The following is a 14499-nucleotide window of genomic DNA, read 5'->3' as shown; positions in this document are numbered from 1 at the left end:
AGCGGCAGCAGCTGCACCTATTAAAGAGTGAGCATTATCAGCTAATTAATTAAATGTACAAATTAACACAGAGATGTATTCACCAGCTACAGATGTTCCCCATTATGTGTACACGTGTGGCTTAAGTTAATCCCATTTTCTAACAGGAAAAACAGTGCAGTTTTTTTCGCGACAATAAAAATTAATGAGTTTTCGCTATAATCTGTGTAAATTAGTTTTCATTTTGTCTGAGTTCTACGTTGCTGAATTATTCCTCTGTCTCTGTGGCACTCACTTGAGTTTAGTGATAGTTTTGTTCATGCCTCTGTTTCCATGCGTGTGTTTGTCCAGTTATATTGCTCTGTGCTTTACCAGCCAGTTTATTAGGTACACCTGTTTGGTTGGTTGTTAACACAAATAACAAAGTATTCAATAACACGGCGGCAGATTAGGCAACTGATTAGAATGCTTCATGAGTGTCTCCGTTTGGAGGTGTCCCACTCTCATATGGGTGGATGGATGGATGAATGGAAGGGTGGATGTGTTTTGTAAAAGACACACGTTTAAAATAAAGAAAATAACATACTCTAAAAGTCAAGACAAATTCTAACTTGTGTCACTCCCCTTTCTGTGGTGCCATGATGTTTTGATTATGACAAATGGAAGTTGGTTATGTAGATGTGGACCTTGTGTGTTTTTTTCATTTTCAAAATGCAATCCTCTCAGATGTTTAGTGGCGTATCATAAATAAAACTCAAAACTTCATGGATCTCAGAAACAAGCGGCTGTGAGGAGCCTCGCTCGGCTTTAAAGCTTAGATGGGAAGCTGTGTTATCCTAGCACGTCGTGAAGCTACATCAAAAAGAGCAGGCGGAAATGGTTTGGGCTTCTGATCAGGATGCAACCGGAACGCCTCTCTTTGTAGGCCCTGGACAAGTTCCAATGGGAGAAGACCCCAAGACAGCTCCAAAGTTCATTGGAGGGGCTGCTTAGCCTTTCTGACCTTAGGATGCTGTAGGATTCCCTAGAATGGCAATGAAACTGTTGCTGGGGAAATGTTTCATGCTACTTTATCGCCTATTCTAAAACAGTTTTGTCAGTAAATACATTTACAAACTAAACAGAATAGTAAGAACAGTTCTTCTGAAGGCTTAATTGCAAGGGATGCAAAATGTCCTGTTTAAATTTCCTCCGGTTTCAAACAAAATAACTATCACCGTCCATATTGTTATTCAATGAGTTAGAATGTGTTACAATAAGGTTAAAAGGACCTTTAAGCAGGTATTAAACATACTTTTCATCAAGCCCACATTTCTATATTAAAACTTTTTTTTAACTGGCCTGATATAATATTCTATATTGAAAGTGGAATTTTCATTAGCTGCACGTGGAAAATCATTATTAACAATAAAAGGCTTGAAAACATAATTTTGCATACAATCTATGTAATGTGTTTCACTTTGTGAGTTGAGTCACTGAGATACACAAACTTTTTAAAATATATTATTATAATATATATTAAATATGACTGTATATATATATACCACTAATGTCTGTTGATACATGCCGCATGCATGTGTTCGAGGCATATTGCCCATTTAGCATACAAAACATATTTTTTATCTCCCGTATTCTAAATAATAATCTTTAAGTTAGAATCTGCTTGACCGAAAAATAAATACAATTTACCTTTTTTATATAATTTTAAACGGATTTTAAGGGTCGTTACAATTTTTTGATCATATTTAAAAAAAAAAAAAAAACATTTCTTATTTTACCACTTCCTGCCACTGCCAGTTATTTATCTTTTATAGTTATTTTCATATTGCAAATGCATGAGGTTTTCTGCTCTGAAAAGTGTGCTTACATTTACGAATTGAATTAAAACTTACCTCAGAGAAAACCCGGCAACTTGCCATTAATGGTTATTTGATAATGGATGAGAGGCAAGAGTCATGATACAAAAACCTTGAAAATGTTGCTGCCAAGCTGAAAGCACCAGTCACTAATTGTATCATGCACAACCAGGATTTTCCAAGTGTGAACTGACTAAAAACCATCCGTGAAAGTAACTATTGATTTCCTGACCTTCTCCATTATATCTTATATTTTGATGAGCAACACTGATGCAACAACAATCGTAAGATAAACAATATACATGTTGTACATTAATATTTTACATTTTTAGGCCATTAGACAGTCACCTTTTGTTTCCATGTTTTCTTGTTTTCTTGCATCTCACTTCTCACATCAGCAAGTTTATCTGTTCGGAGTTCAGTCTCGACTACACAAGCCACAGAAACCATGTAAGCTGATGTCTGAGCATTCTTTGTTCTTGTTCTGTGGCTGAAACCCAGATAGAACGCTCAATAATGTGCGTGCTTTACTTAAGTCCTGAGGGCTTTCTCCTAATATGGGCCTTTCAATATTTTATTGCAAAAAGTAGCTCTCTCCTCCGCAGATAAGCACCCCTATTTCCTCGACGAGGCCACAGCGCTTCGCTGCCTTACATTGGAACAAAAATCAATAATTGGCCCAGACAGGGCACTAAAACACATATACACATACACATTCACATATATATCTGTCTGGTAAAGTGTTTTTTGGGGTAGAACATGTACAGATGTTCAATAAAAACAAATGTGCTGGTTTCAAAAATACCACAGCAGCTGGGTGATTAAGACGGACTGTGACATTGTGAGTTAAAGCTAAGCAGCCATTCTGTCCAGTTTGTTGCTCTCTACGTTGTTGATATTCCTACTTGGCAGCTCTGGTTACAATTACACAATATTTTCTCCTTTTAAAAAGGCATCATATTAAAGTCTGCTTTTGTGCCAGTAAGCAGAACAAAGAATGCACAAAGATCAGGTGCAACAAAATGCTTCGAAACGGGAAGTTCTCATAACAACTGGAGCACCCTCCACATTTCTTTGCACTCCTGGTAAAGGTGTGTGTAAAGCAGTAAAACAGATTCATCTGTTATAGCAGGACGATAATCTCATGCAGCAAAAAAAAAAAAAAAAAAAAAAAAAAAAAAGCTGCAGTTTAACAGTGAGGATTTGGAGGCTTTCTATACATCCCTTAGCCCCCTCCTCTTTAAGATAAATTGGGGTGCTGGTCCAGTCCCAATTGCCACGGTTCAAGTTGTTTTAGACGTTTTATTTATTGCTCTACCATTATATGTCACCATTATTTGTCCACAAACCTTAATGTATTTTATTTGGGGTTTTAGACGATCAAAAGTAGTGCATAATTGCACAGTGGAAATTAAATTATGCATTTAAAAAAAAAATGAACTTTGTGGCCTGAAGTGATATCCAGACCCATTTACCCATTTACCTCTAAATGCAATCTGGTGCCATCAATTGCCTTTCGTCGCCTAATTACTAACTAGAGTCCACTTGTGTCTAATTTGATTAACAAATGTGTGACACATTTTTCTTATCTTGTTTGAAAAAAAGAACATTGTAAACCATGTATCATTCTCCCTCCTTTTCACAATTATGTGCTACATTGTGTTGATTTATCACATAAAATCCCAGAACACTGTAGCGTGTGGTTATGTGACAATGTATGAAAAAGTTCAAGAGATCTGAATAACTCTGCAGGGTACTGTATGGGCAAATCTGGCCAAGTAGCTATTTTCTTATAGTCATTTCCCAACCGATAGAGGTAGACATACATCTGTATTTCGGATGGCATGTTCTCATGTGTTTCCTGTTTTGAAGCATGGGTAAAAGAACTGGGCTTCTGTGCAACATCATACGGCACCCTAAGGCAATAGAGAGTTAATGAATAGCAAATAACAATTTCCGGAAAGTATTGTCACTTTAAAACTGCATAAAAAGTACAGTTACATTCAATTTATGGGAATAAAGATGCATTAAGTGGTTTACTTTATGGATATTTCTCAAAATGGATTTGTTTCAATGAATGTAGTTCAATTAAAGGCTGAATTTTTCTACACTTTCCAGTGTGACATTATGCTACTGGAGTGAAAGATGATTATATAAAGCATATTACACATCTTTACTGTGCGTGCCAATAAATAGGAGGGTGCTATAGCCCGTGGAGTTGTGGAGAAGTAGACGTGGGGTGGGTTGCAACAGAGTTTGCTATGATGTCTGGCACTGGATGCTGGCAGCAGATCTGCCCTGGCAAAATCGGTAGATGCTTAGGATAAGTGAAGCAGTATAAATACCTTTTCTTTTTTTATTATTTGGCTGTTTTAGCTGTTCTTGAAGTCCTGGTCAGTATGGAGCTGTCACCAGAAACCAATAATGGCCTGAAATAATTGATAAGCCTCTTCATTTGAATTTGACTGGCACAACCTTCTATTCTACAACTGATTATGGGCCCGGAGTTTGCAGGCAAGACGTTGCACTGAAAGAAAATTATTCATTCATTTTATCCATCAGTGACTTAACCAATCTTTGCCATTCCAAGGTGTGACAAAGACTTAATTTTTCAAAAAAAAAAATAAATAAAAAATAGACACGATGAGTAAAGCGTTAACTTTCATTATAAACATTCTGAGCGCAAGTTGTAAAATTGCTGACGAGGATTCATGGATAAGAAGTCAGCAAATTGATATCGCTTCGAGTTTTTGTGCCTGAACAAGACCAGCAAACCATGCAGGGGTGTCTAACCTCTGAAGTGAGTGTTCAAACAGGCCTTTGAAACAGTCACACCTCTGAAGTGGACTTTGTTTGAAATTCAGCACACATTTCCCACTATGTGACTGACAGGCAAATGCGTTGTGGAGAGTCTTTTTTTCAATTTAGAGCCAATTGTTTGGGTTAACTGAGCTTTCCCTTTTCTCACATTTCTGTTAAAATGATGCATTGTTATGAGCATTGGATACTGAATATGAGAATATCAATGTTTAAACAATGACAGATTTGCATATTATAATTTTGCACCCATGAAACCGCTGGTTTGCTGCTATTATACAGGATCCAAGTGCACTACCAGGTTTCATAAATTACAGTTGTGGTCAGAGGTTTACGTACACTTGCCGGTGTCAGGAATGTCAAAATAATTAGTTTATTTTTTATGATCCATATGAACTTTTCATTTTTAAGGTGAATTTTTTTTTTTTTTTTCTGAAAGGCATTCTGAAATTGTACCTACAGGCTCGAACGATTCCATCCATCCATCCGTTTTTTCCTCTTATCCCAAGATGGGGTTGTGGTGCTATATAAGGTCCTGAGGAAGAAATCAGTCATCCCTTTCCCAAGTTACACATTCCTGTACATTCTTGTGAATCCCAAGGGGTTCCTAGGCCATACAGGATATAGAACCCTTCTAGCAAGTTTTGGGTGTTCCCCAGGGTCTCCTCCCAGTGGGACGTGCTTCTAAAGTCTCCAAAGTGAGGTTCCCAGGAGGCACCGTAATCAGATGCCCAAACCACCTGAGCTGACTCATATGTGGAGAAGCAACAGCTCCACTTTGAGGTCCCCCTACCAGATGACGGAGCTCCTCTCCCTGTCTCTGAAGCTGAGCCCGGCCACATGTCAGAAATGTTTTCTGACGGCTAACATTCATCTACTGGAATGGCCCCGACCTCAACCCCATGTAAAATGTATGGACTATACTTTAAAGCTGGGATGTTTCCAGGAAACAAAGAAAGGGCAGTAGCTCTGCCATTTCTGAGGAGAGAAACGGTCAAAAATCAACCAAAATTATCCCAGTTAATAAATCTTAGATTATGTGGTTTCTCTACAACTTACTTTGACAAATGTATCTAAATATTACCAGGGGTTTGTGTATATTTTTCAGCTTGTATGTAGCAAGCACATATCCTTAGAGAAAGAACTGTAAGCTTAAATAAGCTGCATACCCACATTTGCAGATTCTTTTTTGCAACGCTGACTCAGAGACGTTAAGCATTGAGTGCTACTTATTTCCTCACTTCGACTGAATTGTTTAGCAGGTAAAAATAACATTTTAGAGCATTTATTATTTATATGTCGCTCTCAGATTCAAGATTGCTTTGATTTTTATCTGGCTCATGAAGTAAACGCTTCGACCTATCCCAGCTCAGTGGAACGGGCTTGTAGAGGATTGTTCGGGCGAGTCAACCGTCACTGATGTGTCAAATATCCAATATGAAATCTGACTTTTGGAAAATAATGATGTGCTTGAAATTTCTCAAAGCAAAACAAATGCTTTTAGTGTTCAATCTGGTGCCACGGTAGCTGTAACCTTTCAAGAGTCTAAACCCAAAATGGGAAAAGCAGTAACATTTTCACACCGCTGAAAGAAAATTAACTGCTAAAAACAGGCACAGCTTGCACCTCCCGAGAGCAAGATTTAACCCCCAGTAACTCCTCAAATAAAAACAGACAATTTAAATGTTTCAATTTAAAAAAATTATCCCTTTTTAAGTTAATCTTTGAAGTGCTGACATGACATTTTGGCTTTGCCTGCAGAGCATCTCGTGGGTTAACCTCTACATACTACACAAAGCTGTCAGTGAAAGAAGTTATTTTGATGGACTAACCATTGTTGAGAGCTGCTGTCAGCTCGAGTAACTTTGTCTTCCCCTTTCCTTTGTCTCCACTCCTCCAGTTTCAAAGCAAGCACCGTCTTATTACTTTGCTGTCTTAAGCCTGTTAAACAGAAAAAAAATAATCTGTGTTTTGAATATTTTTAAAAGCAAACTAAAATAAAAACATCTTCATTTTGGCATTTAATTGAATATATTGATTATTGATTACCAAATCATGTATTTTTTATCTAATTTCTACCTAAGATTCTAATCATTTTAGCAACTACTCAACTATCTAGTTACATGTTATTATAGTATATTGTATATACTAAACAGTTTTAGCAAGTGTGATGATTTGTATAATAATTGTATTTCTGCTATTGTTATCCTTTTTTTGTGGTTTGTTTCATTGTATCATTTGTCCTTTAAGGTTTTATTGAAATATTTTCACACTTACCGTTTGATGTTCAACAATTCTATTTTTAGAAATGTAGTGTTTAGGTAAAAAAAATATATATTTTTTTCTTTGCTGTTTTCTCACCATGTGTGTGTCCTCAATAACTTAATCACTAAAACTGTTTTGATTTTTCTCTTTGTTTAATTAGTTGGGTCATTTTACTGTTATCTATAATTTAGTCGGTCTAATAATAATAATCTTTATTGTCATTGGCATGCACATTCCAGTGAAATTTGTTCTCTGCATTTAACCCATCCCCTAGGGGAGCAGTGGGCTGCCACTGTGCGGTGCCCAGGGAGCTATATGGGGTTAACGGTCTTGCTCAGGGACCCAGAATGGCAGTCTGAGGGAGTTGAACCCAGAACATCCGGGACACAAGCACATTGCTCTAACCACTAGGCCACCACTACCCCAGAGTTACCTCTGTTAAGCACCTTGTGTTTTGAAAAGCAAAGTTTAGTCAACTGGCTGATTTTCTACATGGGAAATTGCTGTGTAAGGACAGAAATACCCACGCTCGTGATGCTGACTGCTTCTTTGGACTCACATGGCCCTTTTCCATTAACACCATGTCAGTATGGCACCACCTGGCCTTACTCTGTCATCAGACCTGCAATTGTTACAAACCCACAACAGCAACTTAAAGAAAATGGGAGCCCTGAAGTTGACACTGTGGTCCAACAACGAGGGTCAGGCCTCTCTGTGCTTGGCAGCTGCTGAGAAGATGCAGAGGGATCTGGATGGAGCAACCCGAGGCGGAAAAAAAAGAGGTGTCTGAGCTGATGGCCGCTGACGGCTACCAACAAACAGCAAAGCAATGTCGAGAGAAGCTTCAAAAAAATTAAAAGCGATTACTGGACCATCCAGGACCACAACTCTGGCTGGACTCTAAGGAGGCCTTGCTATGATGCCCACGCACACATTAAGATGGTACTGAATTATAACGGAAAATAAAACAAACCACGGAGAGTCGAGTGGAGTCGAGCCAAGAGTAATAAAAAAAAAGGGGCCAATAGCTACCCTAACACCAACATAATAAATGTCGTAATGTCAGGTTATTTTAATGATTAGCTGCCTTTAATCTTTTGTGTTTTACAGTATCAGATATATCAACATGTACTTGTATACGGATTTTTATACCATATTTAACAACTTTTGGGTCTGCTGGTGCTCAAACAAATTCTGTAGCATATAATTTGGTCTCATAAACAAGATCCACATTCAGAAAGAGGATGCAATAGTTTTTAAATCGTTAGAAAATGTTGCATGGTTTGGGTTAGACATGCATCGATTAGAATTTTGTGGCTGACTTTGACATTTAGAGCATTTTTTTCTTGCTGGTAGGGCCCTCACTGCTAGAAAAATATCATGTATTTGTTCCTAACAGATGGGTCACTAGTCAAGGTAACGCCAGAAATGCTTATTTTCTAAACCTCACGTTCCTCAAGTACTTCTGTAAGTAATGTGAAAAGGGAAATCCAATGACGGATTCAGAACTATAGAAGCACTGAGTGGCGAAAATTAGGGTGACTGAGATGAAATGGTGCTGATCTGTTGACAGTGAAACCATTTGTAACAAATAAATTTCCCCTGAGTCACGAGGGTTTTCCTGAATTAAATTCCCAATTAGACACGCTGCTGTTGTAGAAACGGCGCGAGAGTCTATTGAGTTACATCAAGTGAAATAAAAACGTTTCCATCCTTATTTCACAGTAATCCAATTGAAACCAGTTAAATCTCAGATAAGTATGAGAATGGCTTAAGCGTGGACTATGAGGGTGCCAATCCCAGCGCACACGATACATAATCTGACTTTTGTGAAAAGGGAAATATGCTTGAAATTCTGTTTTAGCAAACAAGCACTTTTGCAGTGGATTCTTGTCGCCTGGCAGCTGCAACCTTTTGACCGTCTAAATACAATGTCGAAAATAACCAAGATTTCTCAAAATGTTCAAAGTGAAATTCTTGAAATAATGAAGGCTTGCACCTTTATGCAGTAGTCTTTATCACCAAAACACTCCACAGATAAAATTAAACAGCCAATAAGTTTTGTAAAAACTTCTCGGAACTTGTCATTCTTGCGAACGTTTGCAGCACTGATTGTATTTTTATTGTGTCTACAAAGCATTTGGGTGTTAACCCAAGCGCAAGGTCGCCTATGCAAAAAAAATGTAATGTTAAAGGACTTTAACTGATTGAATGTTCAAGAAGGAAGCCATGTCTGACACCTTTCAAGCTGCTCTGAAATGTGCTCACGTGGAAAGGGCAAATCTTTTGAGGAAAAGTGTGATTGAGCCTTGTGATGCAAAGATTTTGGTCGGTGCTGTCGAGGTCAGGCCTTCAGACATGAACTTCTTCACATCAAAACTGTTTTTCTTTTTTAATAATAGATAGAAACAGGTCTCAATAAACTTTTAGCAATGCCAAAGACTTTTAATCTGAGTGAAAATGTAAGGACTTTGCTCTAAACCTGAATCTCCACCGGGAGATCAACGACTAAAAAACAGCTCTACTATTTCACTAATAAAAGAATATCAGTTTTGCTGGATAATGTGAAAAATAAACATCTTTCGTTAGTTGATGATAAACCTAAGTGCAACTAATTAAAGTCTCAACTGAGTATGAACGAGCTGAAACCTAGACATACAGTAAGGAATGCAGAACAACAGGAAAGCCCCTGTTAACATACACTGCAAAAAGGGAACTAAAACTAAGTGAAATTTTTTTTGTCCTTGATATGAGCAGGTAAATAAGATTGTCTGCCAATGAGTATTTTTACCCCTAAAACAAGATAATTAGAAATACTGCACTTGAAATAAGATGATGGATGTGAGTTGTTCACATTTTAAGTGCAAAAATGCTATTCCATTGGCAGATCGTTTAAACTTGCCTGGTCAAATCAAGGACAAATAAACTCATTTCAAGAATATTTTGCTTGCTTTTAGTTCCATTTTGCTCTCAACTGCAATTTGAAGCTATGCACAAGCCAAATATATTCAAGAGGAAAGTTTTATGGTCAGAAAACGGCTAGCGGTAATTCTGGCAAGAACTTTGTACAGAGTTGGTAAGGTCACTCTTTAAATCCTTCTCTCAAGCATATGGTGATGGCAGCGTCATCCAGAAGACCTGTTGCTTGTGCTTCCACTGCAATATGAAAACAATTATTGAGTATGATTCTTTAGCAGCATTAAGATTGAAACTTGGATTACTGTTCTAACAAGGAAAGGATCCCAATCATGACAGCTGTTTTTGGAATAAAAATAGGCAAATATTAAAGTCGTTTAAAACCTTTATTCATTTGCACTTTACTGAAGTTTACCATTTGTGATCATAAACAACGGGTTGCATGTGAATAAGCAAAGATTTCTGATGTTTACTTCATGGTAATCTTATTGGATCCGGTTGAATCTAAGCTTTCCCTTTTTGTGGCTGCACAAATGAGGAATCCGTCCACCGAAACAGGCCCTTGCAGGTGCAATTAGTGAGTCCTGGCCTTGCATATTGCTCAAGGGCACTTTAGCAGGATGAGGAGGAGGAGGAGGGGAGGGGGTGGGGGGTGCTGATGGAAGGATAGGACAACAGGAAACACGAGATGCCTCCTGTATCGTGATACCTGTTTGTTTCAGGGCAAATTAAAATGCGGCCGCTTCCCCGTGGCAGCACAGGTTGCGATCCCGCGTGGCTAAACGCCGTTTGATCCTCCATGGCAACGCTGATGTCCTAGTCTGATGCAGGGTGCAGGATTGGTCAACAGCAGCTGACCGCGCCCTCAACCCTTTATAAGCTACCTAGTAAACTATTACCGTCAAGTGTCGAGGGGGGGGAGAGAGGGGGATGACGGCTCTGCCGCTGCTTGCTGCTGCTGCTGCTGCTGCTGCCCTCTCAGTGCGGCGGAGGAGAGAAAGCATCTTTGTCTGCACAGAGCGGCTCTGCTGGGCTTCCCTGCCTGCCCGCTTTCATCCACACAGCAACATCTAAAGATAAGGGAGACTCTCCTTCTCTGCAAACGGCAGTCGCGGATTCATCTGCCGCATTCATCTCCGCTGAAATTTTCGGACTTTTCCCATTTCCCCCCTCTCTCTCTCTCTCTCTCTCTCTCTCTCTCTTTCTCTCTCTACCCCTATCTCCATTGTGCTTTCCTTTTTTCTTCTTTTTCTTTTTTTGTTGTTGTTGTCGCCTGGCTGGAATAATCCAACCCTCCCCTCTCCATCCATGTGTCGGATCGCTGGATGATGCACAGGTAAATGACAACGCGCACCTCCTACACGCGAACGACCTTACGGACGGAGGGTAATTGCCTTCTTTCTTTTTTTTTCTTTTTTCTTTTTTTTTATACCCCTCCTCGTTTAAAGTGTGCCGCAGCGGAAAGCCACGTTATGCACGCCGTGTATGTATGTATGTGTGTTAAAAAAAGCTGCGAGGCTGTTTATTTGTCGCTTATATGTCAGTGAATTGTTTTCGGCTTCAATTGGTGGGCTGCTGCTGCTCATTTACTTCTTCTTCTTCTTCTTCGGGAATTTCTTTTGAAGCTACCGCAGGTAAAGGTGATTAGATTTCGTTTAGATTGCTGCATGTGTTTACAGTCTGCTCAACATGGGTGGAAATGAGAGAGAGAGAGAGCGGTATGGTTTTGCGGATGAAGTCGCCTAATTGCGTGCCGGAAGACGTGCCCCCTTTGGTTGGGCTGATGTGCATGCAACGCATACTGTGGGGGGGCTTTTCCTTTTAAATTAATACAGAAAGCGGGCATGGTTTCACCAGATCCCCACATACACGCCAGGCTGGCTGGTGAGGAGGCTGAATATTTTATGGAGAAAAAAAAAAAAAAAAAAAAAGAGGGGGGGGGGGGGTGAAGTTGAGGTGGTCTTTGAGTCATGCAGCAGGCAGGGGCCCTCCTCTGTAAAATGCTCGAGGTAGCCTATTTATTATTGAGAGGGATTTTGTGTTTTGTGCCAGAGGACTAGCCAGGTCTAAATAAAAAAAAAGGGAATAAGTGAGAGGGAAAGAGAAAGGGGTGGGACGCGTGCGGACAGCCCGGCTCTAAAAAAAAAAAAAAAAAAAATCTGAGGATTAAATTAAAGAAAAGAAGTTGTGAATGGGAAATAGTTGCGTTTAAAGATGTGTATTTGCTTCCAGCATATAGGCTCCCAAGAATCAAATTGTGTGGTAGCGTGTTTAGGCTGTGCTGCGGTTCAAATTACAGCTTGAGCTCTATCATTTAAAAAAAAAAAAAAAAGACATTTGCTTTATTTAATTCTCAGCTCCAATTTACTACCCTGCACATTATAACTAGATTATTGTGACTGAGCAGAGGGAAACAGCTTATTTAATCACCGCCTATTGTTTACTGGAAGGCACAAATTGCCACGGTGCACTATTTGGATGTTACTTTCTGTCTCAATGGTGTGTGTGTGTGTTTTAATATGGTGTATTTGTGTGTCTAACTTTTTTTTTTTCCAATGGAACAATGGTAAATCTGATCACAGTTTGATGTTTCCCCGTTATAATTAGTTTAATTTATCCTAAAACTGAGGGGAGGTACCCAAGGGGGCTGCTGCCGCTCATCTCACGAGGAGTGTGGCTGCCCTCCTTGCACCTCCTGCAAACCAATTTGCTTTGCAAATTCAGCTCCACCTGTGATCTGATGCATACTGTTACTTGTCTTTGTCAGGGGTGGAACAATGCATCCAGGATATTAAGTATTTAACCATGTTGGATTCACGATAATGAGACAAGCGTTTAAAAAAAATAGATTGTGTTAAGCAATTTTATTTCTGGAAAGAATCCTTGTCAAAGTCCAATCCTGTAATCAGCGTTTGAATTTGCAATTTCTCCCATTTTGTGTTTTCACTAACAGATTTAATTTCATTCTTCTTGAACGTTTTGTTTTTTTAAATAATTATGCAGTTCTAGTCTGTTCTAAGAATTTACATCTTCAGTCTAGCTGCGATCAAATGCAGTTTCTGAAAAAGTGCAGACAGCTCAGCTCAAAAGCTGTGCTAACTTTAGCATCGTTAGCAGCTAACCGTTAGCAGTCTGTATTCTTACCAATACAATATTAATATATAAAATGCTGCCATACAAACCATTTAAAATTGATCTTGGCTCTTTCAGGTCTTTTTGTAAACAACCCTTGTCAGTCAGCACAAAGTTTTCTTCTCTTTTTATTTTTTTTATTTTATTTTTACTGAGTCGACAACACAGCATCTGGTTACACCCCTATCGTTGGCCCCTAATCAAATCAGAAACAGTTTAAATCAATTTAATCCTATACAAACTGTGTAAAGGCTCTTTAATTTAGCGTTCACAGAAAGCTCACGAGCAGATGGGAGATTTTGCGTCTTTTGTGGCTGACTGCTTTCCAGAAGCCGTAGTACACCTCTTCCAACTGTCTATTCAGAAGCAAACTGTCCCTACTGTCCATCCAAATGCTACCTGATCCACGATAAAAAAAAAAAAAAAAGTAGGTTCTCCGATGGTTTTGTGTTTTGGATTTGTTCATCTAGCACAAGCAAACTCAAGAACTACTTCCTCGCTTTCCTCAACAAACTCAGTCCTAAAATAGATACAAGTGGTTAGCCAAGGTTTACCAAAGTTGTAAACAGCTAAGACTTCCAAGCCAATACAATTTTCCATGCTGCCCCACCTGCTGCTGCGCATTGACAGTCAGCAGACATAACAAAGACAAAGTTGGCCGTCTGGAAATACTTCTGGTTTCGAAAAGTATGTCGTATCATCGGGTTTAAGCGGAAAGTAAATAACAATAAACATTTATTGTTAAGAAAATTGCAGCTACAACAACCAATGTATTATTGAAGTCATAGCATCAATGATCATTGGTTTTCTCTTTTACAATCTTAAAAGTATTTATTTTACGCTTTTGTGTAAATACCATGATACCGTTAACCTATGCTATTTTTCCTCAAGGTCACCATACAATTAGTTTCTCATACCTGCCCATGCTTAATAGACACCTAAAGTCAATCTTCAATTACTAACTTTCATATCTAGGGTTCGTAATATTAGCATGTACTTACCGCACTAAATAAGATCGCATCCCGACAGCAACTACAACGTGCTTCGGGAGACCGACTTCACTTCTGTGTGACGAGAAATATCGTGCCGTTTTAGTATTGCCATGTCCTCGGCTTTCTTTGAACAGAAGGACCAAAAGGAAAAATTTTACAAAGAAAGAATAGTGCGGTTGACCTCGTTTATGTGACCCTAAGTTAGCCAGTTTCGCATGCAGTCTGTGTCATCTCCTCATGTTAATATATTTTCCTGCCGGCACTTAAATCCCAAGTGCTGGAGCAGACATACTTAAGTAAATGCTGTTCATAAATATATTACTGTTTAAAAAAAACAACAAAAAAGACAAGACCAGTATGGAAAGAAAGAAAGAAAGAAAGAAAGAAAGAAAGAAAGAAAGAAAGAAAGAAAGAAAGAAAGAAAGAAAGAAAGAAAGAAAGAAAGAGATGGGTTGCAGTCGTCCAAAAAGGAACTGTTGCAAAGATAATATTTTCAGATTTTAGGGAACTTAAATGTTTTTGCAGCATATTTCTTTGTGTTT

The 14499-nt window shown here is 38.8% G+C and overlaps 1 protein-coding gene across 9 annotated transcripts in view; it reads left to right on the top strand.

The window, feature by feature from the left end:
• The first annotated feature begins 10714 nt into the window (after positions 1-10714).
• The window catches only part of nrxn2a (neurexin 2a), a 231587-nt gene continuing 227802 nt past the window's right edge, over positions 10715-14499 (top strand). For 3 of the 9 annotated variants that reach the window (XM_036143136.1, XM_036143135.1, XM_036143134.1), the window contains exon 1: positions 10715-11169. The gene's annotated coding sequence lies outside the window, so the exon portion shown is untranslated. Of the gene's footprint in view, positions 11220-14499 lie in introns of all 9 variants that reach the window. The other 6 variants (XM_012855275.3, XM_021312143.2, XM_012855276.3 and 3 more) reach the window with 3 other exon arrangements.

Source organism: Fundulus heteroclitus, chromosome 11 (genome assembly GCF_011125445.2).
Source record: "Fundulus heteroclitus isolate FHET01 chromosome 11, MU-UCD_Fhet_4.1, whole genome shotgun sequence".
In the NCBI taxonomy this organism is placed as follows: domain Eukaryota; kingdom Metazoa; phylum Chordata; class Actinopteri; order Cyprinodontiformes; family Fundulidae; genus Fundulus; species Fundulus heteroclitus.
This window is presented reverse-complemented; position numbering and strand designations above follow the sequence as displayed.